This window comes from Grammomys surdaster, unplaced genomic scaffold (genome assembly GCF_004785775.1).
Source record: "Grammomys surdaster isolate TR1022 unplaced genomic scaffold, NIH_TR_1.0 125846, whole genome shotgun sequence".
NCBI lineage: Eukaryota > Metazoa > Chordata > Mammalia > Rodentia > Muridae > Grammomys > Grammomys surdaster.
The window spans coordinates 1,070,106-1,096,179 of NW_021620672.1; the positions used below are offsets into that span (position 1 = coordinate 1,070,106).

A 26,074-nucleotide genomic window follows, 5' to 3' on the forward strand; every position below is an offset into this window, starting at 1 on the left:
TTTTAAAGTTGTATTTAAATTTCTTTTAATGGAATTTAAATTGAATTTTTTTTTTTTAAATCCAAAGATAAGTGCCTGGAAACAGGCCGTTTGAAGTTCAACGGTTTTTTTGGATGTAATTAAGGGCATGCAAGGCAAGGTTGAAAAAGTCCAGTAATCACAGTGGGTGTGGGCCGGAGACCCACTAAATTCCTACTTTCTCGAAACGAAACAAATAAGAACCTTGAAAATTTTAGTTACTTTTCTGTTTCTGTGATAAACCATGACCAAGGCAACTTATAAAAGAAGTCTGTTCATTGGACTTACAGTTCCAGAGGGTTGACGGCATGGCGGCAGGAACAGCTGCATTCACCTCGGGAACCACAAACACGACCTAGAGCAGAAGGCAGAGAGGAAGCGCTAGTAGGGATGGCTCTGGGCTTTTGAACACTCAAAGCCCGCCCCCAGTGACTCACCTCCTCCAATAAGGCCATACGGTCTAATCTCTTCCTAGCACAGTAGCTCTCAACCTTCCTAATGCTGAAACCGGTTAATACAGTGGCGCTCGCCTTTAATCCCAACACTTGGGAGGCAGAGGCAGGAGGATTTCCGAGTTCGAGGCCAGCCTGGTCTATGGAGTGAGTTCTAGGACAGCCGGGGCTATAAAGGGAAACCCTGTCTCGAAAAAAAAAAATACACTTCTTTATGAAGTTATCTTAGGCTGGAGAGATGGCTCGGTGGTTAAGAGCACTGACTGGTCTTCCAGAGGTCCTGGCAACCATAGGGTGGCTCACAACCATCTGTAATGGGATCTGATGCCTTCTTCTGGTGTGTCTGAAGATAGCTAAAGTGTACTCATATAAATGAAATTATCCTTATTGCTACTTCAGAACTGTAGCTTTGCTACTGCTACAAATCATAATGTAAATATCTGATACACAGGTTATCTGATATTCAAAAGGGTTATCTGAGAACCACCCCCAGGGGTCAATTTGAAGCCACTGTCCTATAGCAGTTCCAGTAACTGGAGAGCAAGTATTTATACATGGGAGCCTGTGGAGTCCATCCTCATCCAAACTACCACATTTTCAAAGAGAGGTATTCAGGGACCTCAACACTTTTCATGCCTTACTGCGAGACCTGTGGCCCTTCATATATTGTACTGCCGAAAAAGGCAGCACCCAAGATCCATTCATAAAATCCTTGAGAGCAGCAACAGGCGTTGCATCAGCGTACAGGGCAGGATAAATCTGAATGCGATCACCTCCACCACCTCCCCACCCACCCCAGAAGCTGATCACATTGTTTGGAGACTGTGGATCTAGGATTGTCCAGATTAAAAAACCAGCAGTACTTGAGAATGGAAGTAAAATGAATTCTAAAAGCAGGAAAGCAGAAGGACTATTTGTGTAAACAGTTCCCACATTTACCTTCCACATTGAAATACTTTCATACTCTGGACCTGGTGGTACCTTTAATCTCAGCACTTGAGAGGAAGGGGCAAAGGGATCTCTGTGAGTTCTAGGCCAGTCTGGTCTACAGAGCTAGTTCCAGGAGAGCCAAGGCTACACAGAGAGACCGTGTCTGGAGAAAAAAAAAAAAAGCAAGCCCAGGAGCTAAGATGTAAGCTAATGAGTAAAGGGCTTGCTGTACAAGTGAGAGCCCGAGTTTGTATCTGTAACCCTGGAACTGGGATGAGGATGGACAGTTTGATACCCAGCCAGCCTAGCTGAATGAGTAAGTTATAGGATGAGTGAGAGAGACTTGATGTGCCATAATGGGTTACAGAAAAGCTGCTTTGGGATGTGAATTGTAGTTGCTGGGCTGGGAGCTGGATCTTGTTTGTTTCAATTTTTTTGTGTGTGTCTGTTTGGAAGTGATTTGTCTGTTTGTTTGTTTGTTTGTGGTTTGTGAGGCGGAGTTCTCCTGTGGCTCCATGCTGGCCTAGAACTTTCCTATCACCACTTCCCAAGTACTGAGATTACCCTGTGTCACTAGACCTACAAAAACCGACATTAAGTCAACAGTCAATATATTAAGTATATATTCTATGTGGTATCTAACTAGAAGCAGACATAAAATAAGCTGGTAAGTAGTGGAAACTGTGACCAGAGGATTATTGGAACCTCATCTGTGCTTCCCTAGAACAGGAGTTGGCAGTTTGCTACTTTGGTACCTGAAGTCCCTCAGTAGAGAACAGCTTCCCATGAGCAATGAGATCATGCTGACCAAGCACGTGCTTCTCAGGGGGATCGTATGCTCAGTTCTTTCTGAGGTCATTGACCCCGTCTGGTCCACCGCTCACTGAGAACTGGTCTAATAGTCCACACTGTCTCTCTTCCAACCAAACATTATTTTCTTGTTCTGTCCAAAATTCATTCTGCTCACTGCCCTTTCTGGCTTCTGTCTACCTACAAACCACTGGGATAACAATGGAAAGGATGAGACATGACCCAACGTCTCCCAGAAACTGCTTTGTTAGTTCAGCCTGAACCAAGAGAATCAACCTTTCACCTCTGTGTGTGGTGACAGGGATTAAACACCACCTTCAACCCCATGCCCCATCCCCCACCCGGAAAGCCCTCACCCTTGCTAGGCAGGAATTTTACTACTTTCCCAGCCCCATCCTTTTCACTGTGGTACTCCCCCACACCCCAAGGCCTTTAGGCTCCCTAGTGCTTAAGGACTATGCTTCTGCAATCAGAAATAAAGAGGCCTGAGACAGAGGACAGCAAACTTGAAGGGCTGATTTTCCGATGTTATCAGCCGTACCTCTGGGTCCTGGAGTGCCTGAGGCGAGCCACAGTGCTGCTCCCTTATGTTAAAACAGGCAAGAATGCTCTCCTAAACCCAACAGGATTAAGCTTGTCTCTTTAGGCCAGTGGCCCTAAATTAATACATCCAGGCTTTTGTAGTATCTCAAATATACTGTAACTGTAATGTAAACCCTTGTTGTCCCTGATTTTGTTCAAAATTTAGTGAGTTTGAATTTCAAACTGATTATCCTCTGATATTTAATACATTTAGTACCACTCTTCTGGGACTAAATGACTTTTTTTTATGGGGGGGAGCTCAGATCAAATATGTGATCATTTCTGTTTTGGACAAAGAAATGGAGAATGGGAAGATGAGCAGGAAGTAACACAGGAGTAAAACCTTGCAGCGTAGTCCTAGGCAGGGAAAGGAAGTGAAGGCAGATAAGTGAAGCCCTGGGACATACAGGATCCAGGTGGACATGCCAGTCTTCCCATATGCCTTGAGGATTGTCAGGGAATTGGATCTTGGGCCAGCAAAATGACTTAGCAAGTAAAGAACAACTATAAATTCCAGCTCCCAGGGGTCCAACATCTGACTTCTGTGTATGCACAAGGGCACCTACACACAGCTGCACATACACTTACACACAAATTAATTAATTAATAAAAAGTGATTGGCTGCTCTTTCCCAATGTGAATGTTGTCTCTTGTCACCATGCCTGTCAACCTGAGCTAGATTCCCCAGGACCCACATGGTGGAACAAGAGAATCAGCCCCTACAAGTGGTCTTCTGACCTCCACATGTGCGTGATGTTACATGTACACACACATTAATTGATTAAGTAATTAATTTACTAACGTGAAAAGTGTTTGACAAACAAACAAAAGGTCTTAGCAGCATTCAGGAGGCTGAGCCGGGAGCACTACAGGTCTGAGAACAGATTAAGGTGACACAGTGAGTTGAAGCCAGCTTATGCTACATAGCAAGACCTTACCACAAAAGAACATTTTTTAAAAGCCAAGCATCAAGGCTGGAAAATTGGCTCAGAGATTAAGAGTACTGGCTGCTCTTTCAGAGGACCTGGGTTCAATTCCCAGTACTCACATGGCAGCTCATGGCCATCTATAACTCCAGTTCCAGAAAATCTAATGCCCTCTTTGGCCTCAGTATACACCAGGCATACACATGGTACATACAACATATATGCAGTGCAAGCAAAAAAACCCATACACATTAAAAGGGGAGGAGGGACTGAAGAGAGAATTCAGTTCCTAGACACTCATGTCAGCCAGCTTACGATGACTCTGGCCTCCACAGACACCTGGACTCAAATACATACACACACACAGACACACTAATAATGCGTGAAAAGCACTGAAAAGGCAAAGGAAAGTGGATCTCTACATAGAGAGTTCCAGGCCAGCCTGGGTAACATAATTGAAACCCTGTTTCAAGATAAAATAAAAATTGATGACTCTGAGAGAAATGTACACCGTATTGTTGAGTGCATCCTTCTTTCTTGAGGCTGGAGAGATGGTTCAGGGTGTAAGAGCACATGCTGCTCTTGCAGAGCTCCTGGATTCAGTTCCTACTCCCCACATTAAGTGGTTAACAACTGCTTTTAATTCCAGCTCCAGGGGTATTGGAAGCCTCTGGGCTCCTCAGGTACCTGCAGTCGCGTGTAGATACACAGACACAAACATAATTTCTTAAAATTTTAAAATTTTCATTTCGAACAAATCTTTCTATGTAGTCTCAGATGGCCTAGATTCTCTGTATAGGCCAGGCTGGGATTAAAGGTGTGTACCACTATGCTCAGTCAATTCTTTTTAATTTTTTAATGACTTATTTTTATTGATGGGCATTGCCGTTTTGTCAGTATGTGTACCTGTGTGAGGGTATTGGATCCTCTAGAACTGTAGTTACAGAGAGTTGTGAGCTGCCTTATGGGTGCTGGGAATTGAACCTGTGTCCTCTGGAAGAGCAGCCAGTACTCTTAACCACTGAGCCATCCCCAGCCCCCACCCCCACCCCCACCCCCTCCCCCCCCGCCCCGGGGGGGGGGGGGGGTTTTTTTTTTTTTTTTGGCTTTTCGAGACACGGTTTCTCTGTGTAGCCCTGGCTGTCCTGGAACTCACTCTGTAGACCAGGCTGACCTCGAACTCAGAAATCTGCCTGCCTCTGCCTCCCAAGTGCTGAGATCAAAGGCGTGCGCTACCATTGCCCAGCTCCCAGTCAACTTTTAAAATCTGTCTTTTTTAGTGCCTCTCTACTTTACTTGCCCCTGTTTTTTAAACTCTCCATTAAATATCTTTGAGGCTGAATTAGTGGCTCAGGGATTAAGAGTCCATACTACTCTTTGAGAGACTGCCCAAGGCAGTTCCTAGCACCCACATTGATTCACAACTGCCTGTTGAGTCCAGTCCCAGGGTATCTGACCCCTCTGGCCTCCAAGGACACCTGTACACATATGACATACACAGATGAACATGTACACATAAAAAAATAATAAAGTCTTTGGATAGTGCATTTTCCAAGGGTTGGAGAGATGCCTCAGCAGTTAAAAGCACTTGCTGCCACAGTTATGAAGACCAGTGTTCTTATCTCACTGACCACTTATCAAGGCTGTCATCCTGCAACTAATTAAGTTCCAGCTCCCAGGGGTCCAATGCCCTCTTTCTGACTTCTGTGCATGCACAGTGTACCTGCACACACACCTGCATATTCATTCACACACAAATAAATAATAATAATAACTAACTCAGTTCTTTCTCTCTCTCTCTCTCTCTCTCTCTCTTTTTTTTTTTTTTTTTTTGGTTTTTCGAGACAGGGTTTCTCTGTGTAGTCCTGGCTGTCCTAGAACTCACTCTGTAGACCAGGCTAGCCTCAAACTCTCGAACTCAGAAATCCGCCTGCCTCTGCCTCCCAAGTGCTGAGATTAAAGGCGTGCGCCACCACCGCCCGGCTCGGTTCTTTCTCAATGTGAATGTTGTCTCTTGAATTGATAGAAGCTCTGTCTTCACTTGGCTACTCTTCTTCTGAGAACACCTTTTCCCTAATCTTTACTTAGCCATCCATCCAGTTTTCAGATTCAGATCTACCCCTCTCTGCCAGTGAGCCCCTTCACATGGCCCTTTTCAGGGAAAAGTATGAGGAAAAAGCTTAGGAAATAAGAATTCACTCCAATATGTCCATCTCAACCATCCAAGTGGGTCAGAATGGCGGCAGCCAACATAGGGGTCATGAAAGCAGAAGTAAATGGACATTTGGATACATGACAAGACACTGAAGACAATACATCTTGTCAGGATCAGCAGCAGCCAACATCCATTTCTCGGCATTATCAGTGAGTCAAATGCAGGCAGATTGTCTTCCTAGCAAATGAGATGACTGATGAGCACTGGTCTTTTAAAAAGCTGTACAGAATGAAACCTGTAAGTCTATGATGGTTCATGTTCAGCTGGCCCCTGGTCATCTGGTAGCTCGTAGCATGGAGCTGGTTCTATAGTCCAAATTCAGTGAACAGTTGTTGAGTTGATAAATGTCTTGTTTGTTTGTTTTGTTTCCAAAACAGGTTCTCTGTGTAGTCCTGGTTGTCCTGGAACTCATCCAGTAGACTAGGCTGGCCTCGAACTTAGAGATCCACTGCCTCTGCCTCCCAGATGCTGGTACTAACGCTCTGTCCCGCCACCACCCAACAGAAATGTCTTATTTGTTAAAATTTTGTTTTGTATGATTTTGCTTTGCTTTTTCTCTCTACCTTATTTCCCCTGAGGACTTGGGTTAAGCCCAGAGTCTCAGCACTACCACTGAGCTGTTTCCTTCCTGCTCTATCATTTTTATTGCATTTATCTGTTCAGTTTATGTGTGAGAGAGTTATGTATGGAGATCAGAAGTCCATTTTTTTTATTCTCTCATGTATTACATCCTGACCTCAGTTTTCCCTCCCTCCCCTCCCCCTAAGCTCTCCCCAGTTCTTAAGAATTGGTTCCTTCCTTCCACCATGAGGGCCTGGAAATCAAGCTTGGATCATCAGACTTGGCAGCAAGCACCATGTACCTCCTTATCCATCTCCTCCGTCCTGCTGTAACATTGTTAAAGAAACAACACAAAGCAGTATTTTATGTAGGATGGAACAGTAGGCTCTGAATCACTCCATGCGGAGCTGCTCCATATTTTCCAGAGAAGGAAGCAGGAAGCAGGGATCCCTTTTAACTGTTACTGCATTGTGACAATAGGAGTGGCACCTTCTGGTGATGCTGATGGGCATTCTGGGAAGGGGCAGGAAGTGGTATGAGGGGAGGCTGAGAAAAAAGTGAGCAGGGGTCTCTGTGGGACCTTGCATGCCATCCCAGGGTAATGGCCTTGGGAGGAATAAATACAGATATCATTCACATCTCTGGAAGAGGCTTTGGGCTACTACATAAGGATGGACTGGCTCAGCACCATTAAGGGGTCAGTTTCCAGATGAAAGGGATGGCAAGCAACATGAAAAGTGTGAAAAGGATAGAATTTGGTCGTGAACTCGATATTATGGGATGACTGAGAGTGAGAACATGTAGAATAACCCAGCCAGTGTCACCTACCTAAGAAATGCAGGGAGAGGGAGAGGTTTATTCCTTTTCTTACGGTTGAACCTAAAACGCATGTAGATTACACAGGCGGGTGTACACCTTAAGCAGCTGGGTGATTTACAAGGATTCCCAAGAGTAAGGATAAAATTTAAACAGGGCAGTGATCACACACTCCTTTATTCCCAGCACCCAGGAGCAGAGGCAGAAGGATCTCTGAGTTCAAGGACAGCCCAGTTTACAGAGTGAGTGCCAAGACAGCCAAGAATATGTAGAGAAACTGTCTTCAAAAAAGGGAAAGATGGGGGGGGGGGAGCGCTGGAGAGATGGTTCTGCAGTTAAGAGCACTGGCTGTTCTTTCAGAGGACAGGGGTTCAATTCCCAGTACCCATATGGCAGCTCACAACTGTCTGTCAATCCGGTTCCAGGTAATCCAACACCTTCACACAGACGTACATGAAGGCAAAACACCAAACACATAAGTGAATCATTTTTAAAAAAGAAAAAAAAAAGCAACCAAAAAGGATGACTTGGCAGTGAGAAAGACCTAGATGACAGACATTACAGAAGCGTGGAATGCAACTAAGGATAGAACTCACCCACTAAAGAGCAAGGCGAGACCGGGAGGTTGCTCGGTCCTAAAGTGCTTGTCTGGCATGTGTGAGGCCAGTACAAAAAAAAAAAAAAAAAAAAAAATCAAGACAGAGATAGACTTGTGTCTCTCCATTTGGATGTCCTTGTTGGTCTGGGAAGTTACAGCATTGATCTTACCCTATAGGGATTGTTTAAGGATGGGTTAGAGTTAAATATTTCTCCTAATAAATGATAAAATGTATCCATAGCAGGAACTGTGTGATAAAACAGCCTTGGTTGAAACCTGGGAAATAAAGGTTTCTTTCTGTAAGAAGTCCACAGGAATGTGACTGGATACATTCTGGTACATTCTTCCTGGGGCAGAAATCATTAATTCTCCCCAGTAACCATTTTTCCTTTTTGTAATGAAAGGCTACCTTATTTGTAGCTGAACAAAAGGACTTCAGAAAGAAAAAGAAAAGGCAACATTTGTAAGCCACACCACCACCCTGTAGCTACATGTAGCCACATAGCTAAGTTTGGGCCATGGAATAAAAAGGAGCCTGAGGGATGTCCGATTTTCACCCTATAGCCCTTGGGTCAATAGCATGATGGTCATAGTTTGCCTGTTATGTGGATGCTGGGATCCAACCTCTGGTCTTCATACTTTCATATCTAACTATTTTGAAAAATATATACTTTATTATATTGTTCATTTGTTTGCCCATGTATGATTGAGCCATAGCATGCATCTAGAGGTCAGAGAACAATGTATGAGAGTCAGTTCATCTCCTACCTTATGGGTCTTGAGCTCTGAATTTAGAACATGTGGCTTGCTCATGAACTTAGTACATGAGCAGACACCTTTAGCTGCTGAGCCATCTCAGTGGGCCTCAGCAAGCACTCTTAGCCCCTGAACCATCCATCTCTCAGCCCCTCCCAACCATAGCCTTTTTTTAGGGAGTGTATAATTTTGTTTTTATTTGGATTTTTCAAGGCAGGGTTTCTCTGTATAGCCCTGATTCTCCTACAATGCCTTTAATCCCAGCCCCCAGGCGACAGAGGCAGGCAGAGCTCTAAGAGTTAGAGACAACCTGATCTACATAGTGAGTTCTAGGTCAGCTAAAGATACTTAGTGAGATCTTGTATTTAAAAAGCAGATTGTAAGATTTTAAATAAGAAAAATTATTTATAGACCTGTTTATCTCAGTACTTATCGAGTTTGAAAATGGGTTTGATCCAACATGGGTTTGATCTCCAGCACTGATAAATATTTTTAGTGGTATTGTACAACAATAAGTGATCCCCACTTTTTGATTTGAGAGACTCGTTATGAATTTGATTAGAAGCCCAGCTTAGAGCATTTTACCCTTTTTGTGGCATCTAATCTTTCTCTTTCATTACCACTCAAGCGACACGCTGTGAGAATCCCTTCTTCACTCTGGTCACACTGGTTTGCCCAGCACCCTCCTGCACTTAGCATTTTCTAAAACCAGAAAAATAGCAGGCAAGAATGCTCTGGCCCTTTAATGTTAGCCTGCTGGAAAGCAGGAGATGCAGCCGAGTTTCAGTCTGGATCGTTAAATGTCTTTACTATGATTAAAATACTACAGTCACTTAAAATAGTCTTTGTCATTCACATACAAAGAAGTACTTTGTGAGCTGGGCAGTGGTGGCACACGCATTTGATCCCAGCACTTGGGAGGCAGAGGCAGGCAGATTTCTGAGTTCGAGGCCAGCCTGGTCTATAGAGTGAGTTCCAGGACAGCCAGAGCTATACAGAGAAACCCTGTCTCAAAAAAAATAAAAATAAAAAATAAAAATACAAATAAAAAAATAAAAAAAAAAGAAGTACTTTGTAGCAATGCCATCAATGTCTCTTGTTCTTTTGCTTTTTAAGACCAGAGCTCACTCCACGGTCCTCGAGCTCAGTCTCCTGCTTCAGCTTCCTCCCTTTCTAGGCCTGGGTCACCACACCTGGCTGTGCTCCACTTTTACGACTGCTCAGACTCTTTGGCTTATTCTTTTTTCACTTTAAGATAGTTAACTACGTGAATGTATAGTGAACATAAATGTGTACTTGGTTGTTGTTCCCCGCATGACCCCCAGGGCTGCAGCTAGAGCCCAGGACCTCCTCCTAGCTAGGCACGTGTCCTCTCATCGAGCCTCACATTCAGTCCGTGTGAGTACTGATAATTAGCAGGAGCGAGGCACTGTGCTACACACCTGTAACCCAGAACTTAGAAGAGAGGGATGAGAAGATCAAGACTTTAGAGCCACTCTGAGTTTGAGGCCAGCCTGGTTCTGGGATAGCCAAGACTACACAGAGAAACCCTGTCTTGGGGAAAAAAAAAAAAAAAAAAAAAAAGTTTGGAGCCAGCCTGTGTTACTATAAGAGAAAATCTGTCTCAAACAAACAAACAAAACTCCCCAAAGCAGAACTACATTAATATCAAATAATTCTAAATGTATATGAACATAAACCAAAGTCTACAAATTTAAAATACCAATCTTATACATAAATAAAATGTTAAATTATTTGAACTATAATGTCTGTCCTCATATTGACGAGGCCTAGTACTTAGAAACCTTACTGTCCTTTTGAGCATTATAGTCTAATGGAAAAGTCTCTGACCTTTCTTGATTTGATTTCTTCCATTTATGGCTGTGTGCCATCAGACATGTCAGTTGACTTAATTTATTCTAGAACTGGGGGCAGAATCACTTGTTGACTCTCTACCCTTCACCACCCTAGACTCTGCAGATAATGAAAGAAAGCTCTAAGGATGGGATGCTTGAGAGACTTTCAGTGGGGCCCAAAAGATAAACAGTTCTCTGGGCTCCATGCCCACTGCGGAACTCTCCAGTAGACACCAAGGAGATTAATGCAGCTTAGGCTGTTAAAATACTGTACTGTGATTCGGAACAGTATTCTAGGCCATCCTACACACTTGTGAGGAGACAATTGGAGGCAAAGAATCCTTGGAAAACTACCCTTGAAAACCTGGGAAAACTCAGAAAAGACCCAGCTAGGGGGTCAGATGATGTCAGATAATGCACGGAAGTAAGAAAAGGCTGAGGGACATTGCTCTGTGGGTAGAATGCTTGCCTAGCATATGGAGCCCTAGAGGTCATTCTCAAAACAAAAGAAAAGCAGGTGTGGTGGCACAAGCCCATATTCTTTGCACTCTGGAATTGAAACTGAAGGATCAGAAGTTCAAGGTCACCCTACAATATTGAGTGGAAAGGAAAGTGAGAAGAGCCTGGATTGCAAACTCGGTCTGAATGGAAAATGGGAGCACTGAGGATAAGGAAATCACCTCGTTCTAGGAAACTCGCTTGTCGGGCAGCTCAGTGGTTAAAAGCTCCAGCTCATATCTGTAATTCCAGTTTCAAGAGAGCTGATGCTCTTCTTTGGCTTCCAGGACACGAGGCTTACATGTGGGGTGTGTAGGAAGCAGAGGAAGTTCTCATCAAGTCCTAAGTGTGTATTTTGACATGGTCTGGGCCTGTAGAGGACTCGGACGGAGACCAACTGGCCCATGGGAAACTGGCAAAACTGTTACCCATATGGGTCAAGCGCCAGAGAATTGGCCAACTTTTCTTAGGAGATGGAATTTAAGTGTGGATCAGTGTGTGCAAAACAAAAAACAAAAAAACAAAAACAAAAAAAAAACCTAGCAACTGTAGCTTCCTCCTCCTGTTTACAACCTGATACTGCTTGCCTACAGAAGCCTCCTACTGAGACTAGTGCGATTCCCCCCCCCCCCACACACACACACACAGAGCCCCAGTCCTGATGTTGTATCTAATAAACAGGCTGAGGTTCCTTGTTGAGGCAGTAGTAGTCACAGAACCCCACCTGAGCCCAGCTTCCCTGCATCTGGCTTTTCTTCATTCCCTCACTTTCCCCAGCAAGGTTCCAGGGCCAGAGACTAGCAGGATACATATGTGCAGACAAAAACTTAGACACATGAAAATAAATCTTTTTTTTTTAACAACCTAAAAACAGCCTTGTTTCTAAAAGAACAAACAGAGGTCTCAACTTGTAGGGAAAATATGATCAAAGACCTTCATAGACTCTTCAGTATAAAGCAAGGAGTGGTGGCTCACCCCTGCCATCAGCAGTCCCAGCCACTCTGGAGGAGAAGGGGGGGTAGCACCGCAAATTTGAGGCCAGCCTGAGGTACATACAGAATGAGACCCAGTCTTGAGAAAGCAAATGGTCATGTGCAAACTGTGCCATAAACACAGGCAAAGAAACATGTTTGGTTTTCCACACTATCAGACTGTTATTGAATAACAATAAATTGATAAGGTTTAAAGGATCCAAGGACAGGAACTCATCATAAAATCTGCCTACCTGAGTAGCCTGGCCAAAGGCAGACTCGAGTTCTTTATTCCAATCTTAACTACTGGTACTAACTCTTCATATCACACTTCATGTAGCACGCAGTTGATGTGTCTTCCTACGTACATACGTTTGTCTGAGATATAGTATGAACACTATGAGGCTGCAGCAGTGTTCCAGAGGATTAGAAGTGGGCTGAGATAGAGTCAAGCTCGAGGAGAGCTCTGGTGAGTGGAGGGGCTGGAGTCAGGTTTGTGAGAAAAGCTGCAGAAAAGGATTTAGGAACAGAAAGCTTCGGGTCAGGTCCAGATACAGAGAGGCAGACAAGCAGATGGGCAGGACTTGGCATAGAATGTATCTGAGGGTGTTTATTTTCATTTATGTGTATGGCTGGGTGTTTTGCCTGTGTGAATGTGAACTGCATGTGTGCTTGATGCCCATGGAAGTCAGGGAAGGGCATGGAATTGGTTTGGAAATAGAGTTATAGATGGTTGTGTTCTACCATGTGGAAATCGAAACCTAGGCCCTCTTGACAAAAGAACAGTACTTTCTACTGCCAAGCTATTTCGTGAGGCTGTTTAAAGGCTGAAAGGGAGGAGTTAATGGAATCAAGACCAGACAGAGAGCAGGAGGTACAGGGTACAATTGAATTGAATATATACGTACACGTACACACACACATATATGTATATATATTTATGTCAGACCCGTCACTGGCAACAGGGACACAGTTCCTCACTGCATCTACAGCTACCTGATTTCTTAGAAGCCTCCAGTGAAGCAAAGCTGGGATTTGTGGCATCCATAAGGAGATTAATTTCAAGGGGGAGCCAAAAATGAAGTAAGATTGGATTTATGGGAGAAGGAGGAGACTGAGACTGGACAGGACAAGTGTGAGCCTCTCTAAGGGAGGCCTGTAAGTGGCTTTACAATGGGGATATGTATTCTTGTGGCTTTCTGAATTATACCTCTAACGGTTGCTAAGGGCTCCCCCTTCTCTCTAGCATTGTCTAAAGAATGTAATTTATAACAAAGTTAAAAGCTAAGGAAATTTTCTCAGTAAACAGGTTGTAAAAAGGATTTATGAAGGGTGCTATTTAGGTTTAGGGAAGAGAGGAGAGTGCTCAAAACCTAAGGTTATGTATCATTTTAGCCCGAAGTAAATGCAGCCTAATTATCATCTTTGACATCCTTGATTGAGGTGTCTCTAGAAACAGCACCATCTGATTCTTTGTGAGAGCAAGGTATTTATTGCCTTTGACGATACCTTCGGGGAGGCATAGATGGTCTCTGTGGCTTTGGGTCCTTCTCCCTGGAGTCTGAAGACTCCAGCCTTTCTAGGTGATAAAGGCAGGTCAGCTTTTCAGCCCTCCCCTTTCCCAGCATTTTCTCCCTATATCGACATAATTCCCCCATGGTTTTCTTTTTCCTTATCCCATCTCAGATATAATTAGAATCATTTGCTGAGCACGGCATTAATCCCAGTACACAGGGATCTGAGACAAGAAAAGCTGAGTTCAAGACCAGCCCACTCATCTTTCATATCTGTGTCAAGGCTACCCTAGATAGTAAAAGTCTGTCGAAAACATGGTATTATTAAAGTTGTGTGCCACCACGCCTGGCTAAGGAGTTCTTAAGTGTTGGTGAGTTTGTTTGCTTGTCTGTTTACCACAGGTATGCAGTGCCTTGAGAAGCCAGAAGAGGGTCTTGGCTCCCTCAGAACTAGAGTTACAGGGTATTCTGAGTGGCCTAAGGCAGACGGGAAGAACCAAACTCTGGTTCTTTGTGTTCGCAGCAAATGCTTTTAAACTCAAAGCGGTCTCTCTAGCCTGATTAAAAAAGAAATATTTTGATACTTAGTTACTGTTTCCATTTAGGTTGAGAGAGAAAACTGTGCAGTAAAAGCTGGGTGTCTGCCTGGCCTGATTAGTTAGTGGCACAGGACAGGAATACCTTCTGTTCTTTGTGTGTGTGATGGGTGGAGGTAGGATTTTCTCTCTCTCAGATGTTAGTGAGAACACAGGTAACCCCAGTGGCTGCCAACCTGTGACTATGCAGTAACCAGCCTTTACTTGAAACCCACACTGCCTGAGCCAGGAAAAGCAGTACAATAGAAAGGCCTCACTTCCTGATGACAGTTTTCAACTATACAGATCTTTCTGTCTCAGTCTTCCCTGATGAGGCCCCATGTCAGCCTGCGGGAATTCTCCGGTGGGGGCTACAAAAACATCCTCCCAGTTCTGTGATCATATGAAAATAAAATAGAAAAAAAATATTGTGTGCATGTGGAGGTCAGAGGACAACTTTTAGAAGTCAGCTCTCTCCTTCCACCATGGGTTCTGGAATCAGATAGTCCTGGTACCTTCTCTGGCTTTTTTTACCTACTGAGCCACAATGCCACAGCCCCTAAACAGGGTTTTGTGTTCCTTCTTTGTGTTGAAACTGGATTTCATGTATCCCAGATTGGCCTTGAAATCACTATGCAGCTGAGGGTGACCTTTAACCTGTGAACTTCCTACTTCCACCTTCCCAGTCCTGCTGTTCATTTTTTTTTTTTTTCGAGACAGGGTTTCTCTGTGTAGCCCTGGCTGTCCTGGAACTTACTCTGTAGACCAGGCTACCCTCGAACTCTCGAACTCAGAAATCCGCCTGCCTCTGCCTCCCAAGTGCTGGGATTAAAGGTGTGTACCACCACTGCCCGGCATACATAGGAAATATCTTGAGTTTGTAGATCACCTACAGTTTGTGTTACATAGTCTTCTTTGTTGAAACAAAACAAAGTTCTCCCCCTTTAAATCTTTAGGAGCCTGTGGTTGGGGAAATGATTCACTGGGGAAAGTGCTTACTAAACAAGCCTGATGACCTGAGTTCAAATTTCCAGGAACTATGCAAAGGGACATGGTAGCACATATATGTAATCCCAGTGTTTCTAAAGTGTGACCTAAGGCAGAGGCAAGGGAGTCCTTGGAAGTTTGCAGGCCAGCCAGCATCTGAAAACATAAAACATAAAATCAACAACAAAGACTGTTCTTTGGTGATGGGGGTATGATATATATATATATTTACATATAATATATATTATGATTAACATACATATATACATATTATTAATGTGTATATGCATACATTCATAATATCATATATTAATATTAATAATACATATTAATGTGTATTAATATGTATTAATACAATATATACATTATATATCCGTAGTCTATTGGCTGGAGTTTGCCAGGTCAACAAACTCTGTAAGAAGAGACTTGGAGGAAAAATTGTTGATTTCTGGTTTAAATATTTGGGTAGCACAGCCAGGTAGACATGTTTATAAGCCAAGAGATCTAGGCTGAGATATAAATTCTGAGTCATAGGCATTCAGGAGCCAAGGACGGAGGCTGAGGGATGGCTAACAACAGGCAGGAGGAGAGATGAGGAAAGCGGCACAGCTACAACTAAGAGAGCCTTGTCCTTCACCAGGACCAAGTCCTGAGCTGGCTGGCTGGGAATATGATGAGAAAGCCAGCTTTGACGCAGCAGCTTAAGAGCTGAGAGAGATTTATGTGCAGAACCTTCTGAAAAACATGCAAACCAGCCCGAGCTTGAAAAGAGTTCCTGATGCCCTGCCTAAGGCTCTAGGACTGGGAGACAGCCAACAGTTCCCGGCAGGAGTGGTGGCAGGCAAACACAGTGAGCGCTGGTCTGCAGACAAAATAATACACAAGATGAGACACAGATAAGGTGGACCAGAACTTTCCTCTTTTTTTGTTTTGTTTCTTTTATTTTTATTTATTTTTTTAATATTTATTTATTAATTTTATGTGAGTACAGTGTAGCTGATTCAGACATACCAGAAGAGGGTGTTGGATCCCATTACAGATGGTTGTGAGCCACCATGTGGTTGCTGGGAATTGAACTCAGGACCTCTGGAAGAGCAGTCAGTGCTCTTAACCACTAAGCCAGCTCTCCAGCCCCTTGTTTTTTTTCGAGACAGGGTTTCTCTGTGTAGCCCTGGCTATCCTGGGACTTACTCTGTAGACCAGGCTGGCCTCAAACTCAAAAATCTGCCTGCCTCTGCCACCCAAGTGCTGGGATCAAAGGCGTGGGCCACCACTGCCCGGCTCTTTTTTTTTTTTTTTTTAATTTCATTTTTTTCCAGGTTTTTTGACACATAGTGTCTCTGTGTATTTGACAAGCCCTGGCTGCCCTAGACTAAAATTGTAGACCAGGCTAGCCTTCAACTCACAGAGACTCGCTGCCTAAGCCTCCCAAGTTCTGGAATTAAAGGCATGTAGCACCACGCCAGACATTGTCCTGGTGAACCAGAAGGAATGGGGAAATCTGAGCTTTAGGCAGAGCATTGATTTTTCCTCAGTGCTAGGACCCCAGGGCCACTCACATGCTAGCCAAGCACCTCTCACTGGGCTACACTGTACTCTAACCCCCTTGTGGCTCTTTTAGGAATTCTCTTAGCAGCAGCTAAGAACATAAAATGAGATGAGCCAGCAAAGCTCTGTGGCTGGATATGGTTGTGTGCACCTGTAATAATCCTAGCACTTGGGAAAGCTGAGGCAGGAGGATCACCAGCCTGGGCTACAGAATACGTTAAAGAACAATTTAAGACCACAGGCATTGGTTCTTTCCAACTGGCTGAATGAAGGAGAGGTGAATGAAGAGTCTTGCAGATTTCTGTCTCTGGAAACTGGGATGGTGCTACCACTGAAACACAGAAATACAACAGCTGGGATTGTAGCTTAGTTGGTAGTATACTCAAAGCCCTGGGTTCAATGCCTGGCGTTATAATGGAGGCACACACTACATACTTGCAATCCCAGCAAGGGGGAGGTAGATGCAGGAGGTTCAGGAGCTCAAGGCCAGCCTTTGATGCCTAGTAAATTCAAGACCAACCTGAGCTACAAGAGACCATGCCTAATCCTCTGTTCCCACCCTCAGAAAAAAGACTGTGTATTCTTTTTTCCTCTACTGATGAGATGCAAACTTCATTGAGACAGGGAATTTTTATCTATCATTTGTTTGTTTGTTTGTTTGTTCATTTGTTTGAGACAGGGTTTCTCTTTGTAGTCTGGCTGTCCTAAAACTTGCTCTGTAGACAAGGCTGGCCTCTAACTCAGAGATTTGCCCGCCTCTGCCTTCAGAGTGCTGGGATCAAAGGTGTGCGCCGTCACCACTCAGCTCATTGATTTTCTTATTTGAGACAAGACACTTGTTACAAAGCCCTAGTTGGCTTGTTCTCCAGTACAGAGAGATCTGCCTGTGGGGCATCCCCAGTACTGGAATTAAAGATGTGTGACGTGCAGGGCAGGACAGGGAGTTTTAATTATTTGATGCTCTGCTTGTATCCCTGAAACCCAAAATTGTGTGGCACTGGTTGAAACTCAGTAACTTATTCTACATTTTTGTTTCTTTTCTCTTTTTTCCTTTTTTTGGTTTTTCGAGACAAGGTTTCTCTATGTAGCCCTGGCTGTCCTGGAACTCATTCTGTAGACCAGGCTGGCCTTGAACCCAGAAATCTGCCTGCCTCTGCCTCCCAAGTTCTGGAATTAAAGGCTTGTGCCACCACTGCCTGGCACATTTTTGTTTCTTTGAGGCACGGATTTGCCAAGGTAGTCCTGGAATTTTCAATGATCCTACCTTAGCCTCTGGAGTGCTGGGAATACAAGCCTGCTCTAATACCCACTCCTAGACACTGGTTAACATAATCTATCTATCTATCTGTCTGTCTGTCCATCTATCTTTCTTCCTTTCTTTTTTCCTTCCTTCCTTCCTTCCTTCTTCCCTCCCTCCCTCCCTTCCTCTCTTTTTCTTGCTTTCTTTCTCTCTCTTTCTTTCTTTCTTTCTTTCTTTCTTTCTCTCTTTCTTTCTATTTTCTATGACAGTGGAGATTCAGCCAAGGGCTGCTGCTTTTCACATGCTAGGGAAGTATTCTTCCAATGAGCTAATCTGTAGTTCTGTTTGAATGCTTTCTGTATGTAAGTTACTCAGGCTGGCCTTGAATTTAGGATCTGACTGGCTCAGCATCCCTCATGGCTGTAATCATCCATCCCCCAGTGCCATCAGACCTGGTCAGTGGAATATTGGTTTTTCCATTAAATTACTGAAGAGATCACTATCACCTAACCGGTAAGTAAATGTCCATGAAGAACATGTGAAGCCAGGTGCGGAAGATCAAGTACTGTGGGGGATATGAGGAATTCAAGACAACTTTCAGGTTACACTGAAAAAACCTGACCGAAAAAACATACTGGGCAGTAGGCGACTGGAGAAAATTTTATATCTCCTGGTCTCAGGAGAGAGGAATTCTTACATGCAGCTTCAATGCTGCCAAGAGCCACCACCTTGGGACGGCAACCAAAGCAGGAGGTCTCAGAGCTTGCACTCAAATAGCGTCTGGAAACCTGAGGGAGGACCAAATGAGTTATAGAACACGGTCCTCCAGGCAAAGCCATCATCATTAGATCATCAGATTCCCCAGTGCAGGCTTGCAGGAGACCTCAGGAAAAAAAAGGGGATGAGGAGGAGCTTTGGAGGCTCACCTGGGATCCCAGCTGTCCCTCCGGCTGTTTGTACAATCCTGGACTGATTGCACAAGGCCTGGGGGAGGGCCTTTCTGGGGAGGTGACATATATAGGCCAAGTAAGGTTAACAGGACACTTCCTTATAGGGAAGAGGAAGGCATTCTTTCTTTGAGGCGTAGACTTTCTATCTTTGTGGTCAGCCCAACTCCTGTGAGCAACTCCTCATCCAGGTTCTGTATGGAAGCCCAATAAACAAATAAAAGTTTTCCCAGGCTGAATTTTGTTAGAATCATACTCGCTGCTGAGGAAAAGTTTGAGAGCCAAATCAAGCCTAAGCTTACTTATAGAGGCTGATTTTAGCAGAATGTAAAAGAAAATCCCCAAGGTAGGCAATCTGTGCATCTCAAGCTGCTGCCCAGAGGAGGTGAATAGGGAAGAGAAGGGAGGAAGCCATATTGTTTGCATTCACCGCCAGACAGACAGTGCACAAGAAAGGGAGAGGCAGCCTGGCCAGCCTCAAAAAAGAAGAAAGAAAATTAACTCCTTTCTGAGCATGGACTCAGAAGCTCAAGAGTTGCAGTCTCTCACAGAGGCTTGTGAGGACTGCACTAAGCCGAGCTAGAATTCTGAGAAGGAGAAGTGCATTATCTCCTTAAGGAGAGTCTGCCTGTTGCTTTAGGAAGCCCCTTTCCTAGGTAGAGGTAGCCCCTCCGCCTCTCCCTAAGGCATGTCTCCATCTAGAGGTAGATTCCATTCCCCTGTCTGGGAGTCATTCAGGAGATACGATGAAGTTGAGTAGATAGAATCTATTTTCACTGGTGCCAATCAACCGGTCCAGTTCCAAAGCCATTCACAGAAGGAATCTAAGCCCCCACCCTCCAGGCGGAGGGTGCTCATTTAGAAAAACCCAGAACTCCCTCCAGACATTCCAGCACAGAGAACCAAGGATGTTTCTGGAACTGTTGCCTCTGAAGTCTCTGCTCTAAGCAGTCTTTCTACCTTCTGTTCTGATCAACTGGGACCTTACAAATGTGGAAGGACTAAACCATAGTTTACCAAATCCCAAAGGAAATCTCAAAGCCATCAGCAGAAGGAGGAGGGATATGACCAGGTGAGGTGACTATAAGGAAAAAGACCGAGGAATGTTCTAGAATACATGACTTAACCAATGTTTGCACAATTCCAATTTCGCCTAAACAGAGAGGCCAGGGAATTTTTGGTCAGCTGTCTGAGACTGAACCCTCATAGATACTGACAAAAAGTTATCACAAAATCTAACATTACAGCACTGATGTAACCTGGGGATGAAACATTTGCTAGTTTGTTTTATTGTTGTTGTTGTTATTATTAATTTATTTTAGACTGGGTCACTTTGTAGCCCTGGCTGCTGGCTGGGCTGGGACTCACAGAGATCCACCTGCCTCTAGAAAGGATTAAAGACATGTGTTACCACCCCCAGATATAAATTATTTTAATTCTGTGCTTAATATAAAGCTGTATAGGCATTCCTTCATTTTAAATTGTGTATTCCAATGGTTTTTTGTTTTGGAGGGTTTCTCTTGTAGTCCTGGCCATCTCTGAACTCACTCTTTAGACCAAGCTGGCCTCAAATTCAGAGATTCACCTGCCTCTGCCTCCCGAGTGCTGTGATTAAAGGCGTGAGCCACCACTGCTGGGCTTCAAAAGTATTTTGACTTTCCATTATAATTGGACTGCTGGCCAAATGACACTTAGCTGTTCTGGTTTTCCTGTAGTGGGTGAGGACTGAATCCAGGACCTTGTACTTGGTAGCCAAGGACCCTCTGCGAGCTACATTTCTAACTCCTTTCTTTTCATTTTCATTTTCATTTTCATTTTCTTTCTTTCTTTGAGATGGCCTCACTAAATTGCCAGTCACACCTTGAAACTGAAAAAAAAAAAAAAAGCGAGGCCATAATGGCTCCTATATATGGTAGAGGAGAAGGTTTATTGTAGACATGAGAGAGAAAACAGCCAGAGGCAGCTGGTGGGGGTGGGGGGGTGGGGGGGGATGAGAGAGGGAAAGGGAGGAAGCAGGAGCCAAGAGAGCACCAGGAGAACAAGAGGCCAAAAGAGAATCCTCAGACCAAAAGAGATCCAGGAACGGAGCCAGCCAGGAGCCAAGAGGGCAAGAGGCCAAGAAACTAAGTAGCCAAAATGACTGAGGTTCTATAGGGATCAGAGAAGCTGGGGGAAAGGAGGAGAAGCTCAGGAGCTGGAAAGACTCAGTAGATAGGGGACTAGGTGAGAGGTGTTCAGGAATAATGACTTGGAACAGGTATCAGAGATGCTGAGCTCTGGTCAACGTCAGCTCTGGTTTGTTAAATAGGCCCCTCAATCCTAGGTTAATGGAAGAGCCCTAAGTCTCCTTTGCCAGAGATAAGGAGAAAGACTCCTTTTAGCAAGTTGGGACTATCTTAAGTACTCGAGGGAATGCTTGATTTTTGTCTAAATGCCAGACTTCAGGAAAAGGGATTTCTTGGCATCTCACACCTGCCTCAGTCTCGGTAGCAGCTGGTATTAAACTGTGTTAGGGCTCAGGTAACATTTAGGTTGGCTTCAGCCCTTGTCTTTCAGTTTCTTGTCTTCTCTTCCTACCAATATGTGTTTTGTTCTCTCGAGCCTGCTTTATTATAGCCTTAGGGGAATTTCTTCACCTAAACTTTGATCTGCAGAGACCTAGGAACTTTAAATATTTTAAACCCAAATTATGGGTAAAGGGTGGGGTCTTCAGAATGTCTACCACAGACCATAGATTGACCAGAAGATGCTGGGAGTCTCCCTAGTATCTGAACCATCAAACTTGGAGATTACTGGGGAGAATCTAGAGAAAGAGAGCTAACTTTTTCCTAAGTCTGGCCTTTAGACAAAAGCAAGCAAGCACTCCCTCAGGGACTTAAGACAGTCCTGACTTGCTAAAAGGAGACTTTCTCCTTATCTCTGGCAAAAAGAGATTTAGGGTTCTTCCGTTAACCTATGATTGAGGTGCCTATTTAACAAATCGAAGCTGACAGTCTCTCTCAGTTGGGTCCTGAGGGAAGGCCTCTATGATTGTCTTCACAGCTAGTTTGAGAGTGGAGTTAACTCGCGTCAGTAGTCCAGGAGCTGGGTGCACTTTGCCCTTGTGACTGGAGTCAGGGTCAGAGCCAGAGCCAGAGCTGGACATTAACTTAGTTAACAAGTCACAGTGACAAGCAAACACTGGGAAAAGAACAAAAAGATCCCAGCCCCTGAAACCCCTGTTCTCCATTTGTCTTCAGGGTCTTAACATGAGATTTAGGTTTAAGTAGGGGACAAGAGGAACATACAACTAAGTAGTTTGAGCCACCATCATTTATGTAAGCTCCATGTCTCCTTGGAGGTCCTCTGACAAAGTTAGGTCTTTTCCCTGCTTGACAGATTTTGGCTGTGACCAGGGCTTCTGCTGTTTCCTTCACCAAGAGACTATAGGGAATTTCCAGTTTCTTAAGAGCCATTGTTTCAGTTGTCTGGAAGCCATAAGATGGAACACAGGCGTTTCTTTAAAATGTCTTTCTCTGTCCCCTGCCTTCCCCCCAGGGTGGGGTGGGGGTAGGGTGGGTGTGGATGGAGAGAAGTGGCTCAGCAGTTTAAGAGCACTTGCTGTCCTTTCAGAGGACTGTAGTTCAGTTCCTAACACTCGCTTCAGTTGCCTCTCAACAATCCAGCAAGGGCGATTCAGCACCAGAGGCCTCTACAGGGAACCAAAAGTGAGCACACATTCCTGTAGATAGATATAATTACATACACATACATTTAAAAACCTTAAAAAGGAAAGCAAAAAGGAAACTTCTTGCCAAGAAAATTCTACCACCACCTCTGGGGAGGGGAGGGACACATGCCCACAGGGTGTATGTGGAGCTCAAAGGACAACTGGATGCCTTTGCTTTCTGAGCCGTCTCTAGCCCAACCATGTCCCCAGTTCCTCCCCCTCCCCCCCAAAGACTATGGAATATTATTCACCAGGACACTGGAGCACTGGCCAAGAGTTTTGCAGGCCTTCATACTATAATAAAGTGGCTGAAGTGGTAGAGTCTTTTGTTATTATTTTTTAATTAAATTTTTAGTTTTAGTTTTTAGTTTTTGGTTTTCAAGGCAGAGTTTCTCTGTGTAGAACTATGTCTTCAATTTTTTTTTTTTTTTTGATTTTTTGAGACAAGGTTTCTCTGTATAGTCCTGGCTGTTCTGGAACTCACTCTATAGAACAGGCTGGCCTCAAACTCAGAAATCTGCCTGCCTCTGCCTCCCAAGTGCTGGGATTAAAGGCGTGCACCACCACCGCCCGGCTTCAATTTTTTTTTTTTTAATGATTTTTGTTTCGCTTTGTTTTTAGACAGGGTCTCCTGTAGCCCACACTGGTTTTGAATTTGCTATTATAGCCAAGGGTGGCAATGAACCACTGGGATTACGGGTGTGTTTTCCCTGCTTTCAGGCAACTCTCTAGAGTGAGAAGTGGCAAGTACACGGCCAAGCAGCTGCTGAATGTCTTGGCAAGCACCAGGTAGCACACACACCCCTCTCATTTTCTCTTGTTTCACTCGAAGCAGACTTTTGTGTCTAGATGGCAGAGGCTGGGTGGTCAGCAGTTTTTGTTCAACCAAGACAGGACTGCTCATCTTCAAAATCTGCTTCTGCCAGTACTGGGAAGTCGGGAATGGGGAACTAGGTCTTGTCAGCAGGAAAGAGTGTAAGCCCTGGGGCTTCTAATTCCTAGAGTCTGAGGTAAGCTAAGAAGAAAAAAAGTGACCTCAGAGAGAGGGAGAGATCTAGTCAGAGGACAACAATTACCAGATAGAGTCCAACATCGGTGGCCTCCAAGCCTGCTAATTACCTGTCTAACTGCCTAACAGAGTCAATCAAGAGGAGGCTGGGTCCTCTAATTCTTTAACATACTTCAAGCCATCTACATGTTTAGCTCACAAGACCAGAAGGCTCAAGACAAGAAAGTGGGAGGAGCCGGCTGTGGAAAGCACAGCTTTAAAAACTAATGTGTACAGTTGAGCTGAGGTGGCCCATGCCTTTAATCCCAGACTCAGGAGGCAGAGGCAGGCAGATATAAGTTCAAGGCCAGCCTGGTCTATAAAGTGAGTTCCAGGACATCCAGGGTGACATAAAGAAACCCTATGTCTCTCAACAACCACAATAACATAACCTAAAAACAAAACAAAAAACAAGTATGTAAAGGAATGTCAGCTATGTGCACTTCCTTTGTTTGGTTTTTGAGACTATAATAATAGGCTGATGGCAAACTCACAGTTATCTAAAGGGGAAACTTAAGGGTTTTTTGGAAAGTCGTTTGGATGGTGTTTTTGCTGGGGCAAACATGTGAAAGAACCTTTAGCTGAAGCAGACGCAAGAGAGAGGATGTCCTGCTAAAGCAAGCACGTGAAAGGACACATGATTAAAGAGTCTGCTAATGACACACATGTATTGGTCCGCATTTGTCAGGACTCTGTCTGCATGTAAGCCACCATGTGGTTGCTGGGAATTGAACTCAGGACCTCTGGAAGAGCAGCCAGTGCTCTTAACCACTGAGCCATCTCTCCAGCCCTGTCATGACTCCATAGAGAGAAATGCATCAAAAAACTTCTGGTGATGTGCTGCAGTTTCTTGCTGCTTCCAAGGACTTGAGCTGATTGGCAGAGTGATGTCAGCTGAGACAGACACGTATGCTGAGACAAGACCTGTGGAGGACACGTGATGTTTAGAGGGTATAAATAGAACCCAACAGACAGCGGCTTGCTTATAGAGAGCTAACAGAGCCTGGCATGTGGGTCTCACATCTTCTCTAATCTTTCGTACAACTTCTCCTGGAGTTGAGGCTGAGGCCTGGCTGTCTCTGCTAGGTCATGTCACCGCTATTGCTAACCTGATTCTACTGAACTGGACTACTGGTGTATCTGTGGGATGTTTGCGAGTGGGTCAAGCTGTTGAGCCAAGAGCCCGTCTCCATACCTCGGAAAATGGAGGAAATCAAGGACTTTTTGCTCACAGCCTGGCAGAAGGATGCCAGATCTGTCAAGATCAAGAAGAACAAAGATGGTGTGAAGTTCAAGATTTGCTGTAGCTTTGCTGTCCCTTTACACCCTGGTCACCACAGACAAGGAGAAGGCCAAGAATCTGAAGTAGTCCTTACCCCTGAGTTTGGCTGTAAAGGAGCTGAAATGAACCAGACCTTTGCATATGACTATTAAAAACCCTGAAAAGTAAAAAAAAAAAAAAAAAAATCTGAAAAAATTTAAAGTTACCGTTATCCTCCTGTCTCAGCTTTTTGAGTGCTAAGAATTACCAGGATGTACCACCATGATAACCACATTTATTACCACAATAGTTAGAAACTTGCTGTATATATACTAGGCTAGTTCTAACTCATAGAGATCGACCTGTCTCTGCCAAGTACTGAGATGAAAAGCATGGGACACTACAGCCCTTGTGTAGCTTCATTTGACTTCAAACTCCCTGTGTACTTGAGAATAACTGAACTCCAGACCCCCGGGTCAATAGTGCCACAAATGTTGGCATTACAGGTTTATGCCACCAAGTCTGGCTCTTCTGGTTCATTCTTGATTTTTAATTAAAGATTTATTTTTCAAATAAATAAATATGCAGGCAGGGCATAGTGGGTTACACCTATAATCCAACACTCAGGAAACAAAGACAGGTGGATTTCTGTGAATTTCAAGTTAGCCTGGTCTACAAAACAAGAGTGCCAGGTTAGCCAGGGTTACACACTGGGCTCCTGTTTCAAAAAAAAAAAAAAACCATACAATTAAAATCACTTATTTTTTTAGTTTAAGATTTAATTGTGTGTGTGCGCGCGCGCGTGTGTGTGTGTGTGTGTGTGTGTGTGTTGTTGATATATGCCTGAGGGTGCCTGAAGAGACCAGAGGAGGGTATCACATCTCCTGGGATGTCTTGGATCTCCTGGAGTTACAGGCAATTGTGAGCCTTCCCTGTGGGTTCTGGGAACTAAACTCAGGTCCTCTGGGAGAATAGCAAGCACACTTGAGCTCTGAGCTCTCTCTAGCCCCTTCTGGTTAACATTTAACTAAGGTACCTTTGAGCAACCTGAGAATTCCTTAGTGCAATGTTAAGCTCTGAGGGATTTGTGTGTGTGTGTGTGTGTGTGTGTGTGTGTGTGTGTGTGTGTGTGTGTGTGTATAGATTAGAGAGACTATTTCACTCTGTAGTTTAGGCTGGAATTCCTCCTTAGCTTCCCAAGTGTGAGGATATACCACCACCCCAGCAGCTTTTGAAAACTTGGGGCTGCTTCTCAG

General features: G+C 44.2%; 1 protein-coding gene and 1 pseudogene across 1 annotated transcript in view; both read left to right on the top strand.

Moving 5' to 3' along the window:
- The window catches only part of Fbxo36 (F-box protein 36), a 64,379-nt gene that overhangs the window by 10,938 nt on the left and 27,367 nt on the right, over positions 1-26,074 (top strand). The window lies entirely within an intron of this gene.
- LOC114640594 lies at positions 5,955-24,965 on the top strand (annotated as a pseudogene).